Genomic DNA, 6,922 nt, shown 5'->3' with positions numbered 1-6,922 from the left:
ACAGCAGAGCAGGACAGGAGGATTCAGGCTCAGCTTCCACATTTGATTGGAGAGAACTGAGGCTGTGGTCAGGCACAAACCCACAAACTCGATGGCGGACGCTGTAAATATGGTGATGTTGTGACGGCTGAGGGCATCAAAACACCTTGCTGAGGTGGTCGTCCCAGGTTACAGACCCTGGGAGATCCGTCAACCAGCTCAGTAATTCCAGCAACCAGCGGCTTCTGCAGTTAACCTGTGATGCCATCCCTACCAACCCGTAAGGCAAGCGGTAGCCCAGGCAGTGGTTGAATGAGTAGAGACACAGGCGGATTGATTAGTGGCTGGTGGTTGTGACAAATACAGCTAAAATAGATAACCACTTTGGGAAAGTGGTACTGCACTCCCAGGGCTATATTATTTGATGGCTTTTATTTCAATTTCAGAGTTCCAAGTCTGTTTCCTGAATCACCCAGGGAAAACCTCTCCAGTCCTTACTGGACATTTTTTTTCATGGTTTATTATGGTCTCAGATTTAAAGGTGTTGAGTCTCATCCCGGCCAATACACATTTTGCTACGAATCAAACAGCTGTTCTCCATCTGTAGCATCAGTTTATAGATTCTGTTGTCACCAACCCAAGACGTGCCAAAAATTACAAATGTTATATGGCGCTTTAAATTCTGCTCACATACAAATGCCAGTATTTAAGAAAAAACGACCTCCATGCTTTTCATCCATACATCTGAATAATGATTTATGCAACAGTTGTTGGAGAGGACAGGAGAGAAACAACATCAGCTTAACCTGGGGGAAGAGATGAGAGATGGAATGTTTTTGGTGGAATTCTGCTGATGGAAAATTAAAGTTGTCCAGAAAAAAAATATTTTACTCAAAACAGTCTACTGATTCTCCTTTTGTTTACTTTTCAATCAAAAGGAACTTCTGAGAGGGACAGAGTTCTGTTGAATGTCCGTCTTAAAAACCTCAGGTTCAACATTTGGTAGAATACCCCTCCTTCTCTCACATGATTGTTTTCATCTCTGTTTCTACTTAATATTTTGGACTCACTACCCATTTTCCGCCCCAGTTTTCGGGCCGGACAGTTTCTTAGCTCAAGCAAAGTAGGAGTTGTGGAGCAAAAAAACCTGGAGGTCCAGGAGGACTTTGACCAGATGTAGGAATTATGTCATCGGTAAAAATACATTTACATTATAGTTTGTTTGTTTTTTAACAATCAGACACGATATAATGACGCTATTAAAAAATCATTCAGATAAGAATGATGTGGCTTCACCTTAAATGAAATAAAAATGTCTCTTGTATTACTCTTTTCTTTTTGGCTCACTTAAGAGTAACTTTGTTTAATTATTGTTCTTTGATTAGAACCTCCATAATGATCAACACATTTTGTAGGTTTCTTTGGATGAAAGCAATTGCTTGTAAGGATGAATACAATTTTATGATTTCAGCTATTTTAGTTAAGTACAATGGTCTTTCAGGTTTGTACATTACTGTGTTAAATAGATACAACCATGAAACCACAAAAAGTAAAATTTGCCTATGATTATCATCTCATCTTGCATAAGGCTGATCATTGCAATTGTTAGAAGGCAAATGAAGACCATCAATTGAAAAATTATAATGTAAGCATATCTAAACTTGCTTTTTATTGAATATTTTCTGTACCATTTTATTCACTGAAATGAAATTGGCCAATTAGAAGTTAATTGAAACAACTGAACCGTTGTAAAGTAAACTGGTCATCTAAATATCAGAAATTAAAATGAAAATGTTAATTCATATTCTGTAATCTATGTAACTTTTGAATTAGGTATTCATGTCTTTTTATGTTTTATATGTATTGATGTATTTATTTGATTGTTTATTACATGTATTTATGGATGTTTATTTGGATGGATGCGTTATTGCTTCTGGGCAAAATAATTTCTCCTCTGAGGGATCTAAAGCATCCATCCATCCATCCATCCATCCATTCATCCATCCATCCATCAAATGACAAGTAATATCCTGGTTAAACAGCACAAAAAAAAATGTAACATAATTGAATATTGAACAATGTGTGTCCGGATAGCTGAACGATTGGAGACTGCTTATTTTACGACTAATAAATTGTCTTCACCAAATCACAATGACTAAAACGTTTATTTGAAATGATGTAGAAACACAGACCAACTTGTGAAATGTTTGTTTTATTCATTAGCAAAGACGTGACAGGCACAATCTCATAGAAGACCCATTAGTCATTCTCACTACTATTACTATCATTGTTGTATAACAGCTGCCTGAAATCAAGCAACATGGCCTAAAATTGTAAAGTAATGTAAAGTAAAATGACAAAAATGAGTTTCCTCGTTCACTTCTCCATCTACAATACATGTTATCAATTTAATATTCCGGACAGATAGGAAGCTCGCATGCAGTGCTGCACATACGCAGAATGAACCACAGTGCCAGTATAAGGATCAAACAAAACAAGAAGAAGAATGGCAACACCACAGCAACAGATATCCGACTACCTTCTTCCCTGCTCTCCTCATCTAGCTCGATGATAAACACCTCCCCCTTCTCCTCTTCTGTCTCTGTCTCTTTGTCTTCCTCCCTTGCTATATTTATGTCTTTATCCTTTCTCTCTTTTTCCTCATCTTTGTCGTGCCCTCCTTCTCTTCCTCCATCTGTCTTGGGGTGTTCATTTGGGCATCCCATCCAGTTACTAAGGGCTGATTTTGGATATCCTGGCTTCGCACTCATCATCTGGTTGTTTCCGGTATTTGTTAGCTTTAAAGAGGTAAGTGTATCCTGAGGGGGACAAAATATCAAATCAAAGCTCTGTGTCTGTTGCAAACAATTAAAAAAGAAAAGCTCTCACTCTTGACTCCTAGGTTGGTTCTTGCTCTTGAAAGTTGCTTTTAAATTGTCAGGAACTCCTTGCCACACACTGATAGATTTAGATAGTGCCTGAAATGAGAAGATAACATAATTAGAAGGGTCTTGCTTTTACTCCTCATTACTTATATCATCAGTCCATGGACCGTGTCTGTTTTTATTAAACATCACCAAAATGATCACCCATTTATATGGGCCAGTAGAATTATGTGTCTCCTGGTGCGTAAAAAAGGCTGTGACCAACATCGGGTGACAATAAACCTTCAAACAAAGATAAAACACAACAGAAATGCACGAAGAGGGTTACAGAACCTTACCACAAGTGAGTTGTACACCAATAATCCAAAAAGACAGTTATATATAAGATTCAGATCAAAGTTGCAAATTATATCAAAGCAACTAAAAAACATTAAATCAAAGAGAAAGTCTTTGATATACAGACCAGTGTAGTGTAATGCATGAAAAAACAGACTTACACAAAACAGCGGCATCATCAAGAACATATTGAGAAATAAACAGAACTCAGAAAACAAAGCACCAAAGACACCAAAGCCCAATCACAAAATAACAACTTTAAGTTAGAGTAAAGTGGTAAATATAACTTTCAATCAAAAGATTTGGGGAATTTATGCCTCCCAGATATACTTGGTTTTATTGTTGTATCTTTTTCACTTCTAACGGCAATCATCTTTAAAAATAAAAAATCTGAAACTAAGTAGCTCCTACCATTCCATCCATATCAAATTAATCATATCCCATCAGCTGTTTATCTTGCTGTCATTCTTGTTAATGCAGTATATGCTTCATTTAGCTGCGCTAAGTTATGCTTTAGGGCCCGCAGAACTGACCGTGAAGGCCTCTCTAGGTAAAGTAGCAACAAATAATAATGGCTGAACTCTGACTGGATGAATACTCTTATATGATTATTCATTTTTGAAAGAAGTGCAATCAGGGAAAAGCTATGAAAGGAGTTGGATAGACCATTTGGAATAATTTATTAAGTAGCTATTCATGGAAAAATAATACATTAACAAATATTAGAATTAAAATAAGTCTGTAATTTAGATATTTCTTAGGCCAGCAGAGAAGGCTTTGCAGGCCCTGAAGGCCCACCACTGATACTGTGCAAGTTAATAAGATGGTGCTGAAAACGCTTGGAGTAAAAATATCACTTCACCTGCACTTGATTCTCTGAGACTCCTGTGTTTGTCTCGGTGGTGTCTTGACCTTTTAAGCATATATTTTATTTTGTACTTACTTTAAAGCTAACATGTCACAAAGGATGTTTACCAACACTAACCTTTGAAGAAAGCAAATTTCACATCATCCCTTTCAAAGGCAGCATTAATGAGAGCGGGCAGCCCCCTCCAGAAGTGACCAATCGGCATGGGTAGATTCACACTTAAAGAGAGAGGAAGATTGTTCCAAAGCTTAGGAGCAACAGCCTGAAAAGATTTCTCTCCTCTGGTCCTGAACCGTGTGCGAGGAACCATCAGTAGATTCTGATCCACAGACCTCAGAGCCCGAGCTGGGGTGTAAGGCTCGATCAGATCAATAATAGGACATTAAGAGCACTTTTAAATGAGCACAACATCAGCGTATTACTTAAAATATCACTCCGACTATGAGTCTGTGTGGTTTCCATGTACCATAACAAAAGTACGCTATATTTACAGTATGTTTGCACAGCTAACAACAACTTTGTTGCTTTAGCTAGCTAGCATGCTCTCTGATTAGCCAATCAAAGGACAGGAATACTCTGATGACACCGTACGCCTGCGGAGAAGGCCTTGGCGTCGTCGACTCACAATCTGATTAGTTGAAGCATCCGTCTAATCGACACCTAAGTTATGCTTTAGGGCCCGCAGAACTGACCGTGAAGGCCTCTCTAGGTAAAGTAGCAACAAATAATAATGGCTTAACTCTGACTGGATGAATACTCTTATATGATTATTCATTTTTGAAAGAAGTGCAATCAGGGAAAAGCTATGAAAGGAGTTGGATAGACCATTTGGAATAATTTATTAAGTAGCTATTCATGGAAAAATAATACATTAACAAATATTAGAATTAAAATAAGTCTGTAATTTAGATATTTCTTAGGCCAGCAGAGAAGGCTTTGCAGGCCCTGAAGGCCCACCACTAATACTGTGCAAGTTAATAAGATGGTGCTGAAAACTCTTGGAGTAAAAATATCACTTCACCTGCACTTGATTCTCTGAGACTCCTGTGTTTGTCTCGGTGGTGTCTTGACCTTTTAAGCATATATTTTATTTTGTACTTACTTTAAAGCTAACATGTCACAAAGGATGTTTACCAACACTAACCTTTGAAGAAAGCAAATTTCCCATCATCCCTTTCAAAGGCAGCATTAATGAGAGCGGGCAGCCCCCTCCAGAAGTGACCAATCGGCATGGGTAGATTCACACTTTAAGATGAGTCTCCAAACTCTCCTCTTTCACAAGGACTGTAGTGAGGACTGGCTCTACCTAGATGAGCCCATAGTCATGCCACAATAGGTTTGGATTGCTGGAGATATTATTTAATACACCATGCACTCTCTGGGTCTTTTTTAATGCATCATGAACAATCACTTGTGCAGTTCTAACTCATCCTATTTCTCTCCATCTTCCCAGGAGCCTCAGTGGTCCACCTATTTTCACAGTTCTTCTGGAGCATGCGCCAAGAACATTGTGCCATGACAGCGTCAACGGATCCAGTTTCCTCTATATGGCCCTGCCCTTAAAAGGAAGTTATTTCCTCGCCACTGTTGCTCTTTGTGATCTGCTGGAGTCTTTTGCCTTTTCTTACATATTGTCATTTAAACTGTAAAGTGTCTTGAGATAAATTCACTATGATTTGAAACTTTTAATAAAATGTGATTGAATTAAGAGAGTGGAGGAAGTCATTTCAGAATCAGATTTCTTTATTTGTGCTATTATTGGTGGGAGGGTCCACTAATTTGGAATTTGTTTCGTTATACTGTGCAAATATAAAACAGCAAACATCAACATCAAAACATTATAAAATACAATAAAATACAAAATACAAGAACATTTACAATTAGCTTTTTCCATGGAGCAATTACAAAAAAGAACTGTGGACATTTAAAACAAGTTTGCATTTGTGAGTCTTATTGCATAGGGGAAGAAAGAATTGTTGTGGCAGGTTCTGGTCCTGATGGAACGCAGTCTCCTGCCTGATGGCAGAGGTATGAAGACTCCGTGACCAGGGTGAGAAGGGTCCGCTATTATTTCAGGTCCTGGAGACATACAGTTCATGAAGGGGTGGTAATTCACAGCCAATCAGCTGCGTGCACAATGGGCTTGTCCCTGGTGGTGGCGCTGGCGTACCACACGGAGACGGATGTGGTCAGGATGGATTTAATTTTGGCAACAGCATCTCAGTGGGCAGACAATGTTTCTTGAGCTGCCGCAGGAAGAACATCCTCTTCTGGGCCTTCTTGGTGAGGGAGCTGGTGGTCTGCTCCCACTTGAGGTCCTGCATGATGGTGGTGCGCAGGAAGCATAAGGATTCTACAATGGAGAGGGGCGATGGTGGTGCTGTGACTTTCCTGAAGTCGACGATCATCTTCACTGTTTTCTGGGTGTTCAGCTGCAGATTATTGCTGCTACACCGGGACACCAGCCGATCCACCTCCCTCCTGTAGGCGGACTCATCCTTGTCCTAGATGAGTCCTTGAGGGTGTTGTCATATGCAAACTTGATCAGTTTATCAGACTGATGGCTGGACATGCAGCAGTTTGTGTACAGGGAGTCATTTATAGGGTGACATGGTGGTGGTGTTAATAAGATACACCTATGAACCAACAAACGGTACAATTTGCATTTCTATGATCTTTTCATATTGCATAAGGTTGATCATTACAATTGGTAACAGGCCAATACATCTTTTATTTAAATAAAAAAATATTGATGAACGGTAGTCTAGCTGGGAGCTGAACGATGGAGAATGAAATAAATAAGATAATAAAATGTCTTGACTAAATCTCACTGACTAAAACATTTATTGTGAAT

General features: G+C 38.9%; 2 long non-coding RNA genes across 3 annotated transcripts; one reads left to right on the top strand and one right to left on the bottom strand.

Annotated features, from left to right (window-relative positions):
• Window positions 1–2,175: 2,175 nt before the first annotated feature.
• On the bottom strand, window positions 2,176–4,271 carry LOC148063163 (uncharacterized). 2 transcript variants are annotated; one of them, XR_015713537.1, is made up of 3 exons: window positions 4,186–4,271; window positions 2,869–2,957; window positions 2,176–2,798 (listed from the first exon to the last, which is right to left on the bottom strand). It is a non-coding gene; the product is annotated as an uncharacterized LOC148063163 (long non-coding RNA). The 2 variants fall into 2 exon arrangements; XR_015713538.1 differs by lacking the exon at window positions 4,186–4,271 and adding an exon at window positions 4,063–4,139.
• A 178-nt stretch (window positions 4,272–4,449) lies between these two features.
• LOC148063162 (uncharacterized) lies at window positions 4,450–5,772 on the top strand. The gene is made up of 2 exons (XR_015713539.1): window positions 4,450–4,777; window positions 5,522–5,772. It is a non-coding gene; the product is annotated as an uncharacterized LOC148063162 (long non-coding RNA).
• The last annotated feature ends 1,150 nt before the right edge of the window (window positions 5,773–6,922 follow it).

The sequence above is a fragment of the Callionymus lyra genome, chromosome 16, assembly GCF_982586985.1.
Source record: "Callionymus lyra chromosome 16, fCalLyr1.hap1.1, whole genome shotgun sequence".
NCBI lineage: Eukaryota > Metazoa > Chordata > Actinopteri > Syngnathiformes > Callionymidae > Callionymus > Callionymus lyra.
The sequence above is the reverse complement of the archived record's forward strand: the minus strand, read 5'-3'. Positions and strand labels throughout refer to the sequence as shown.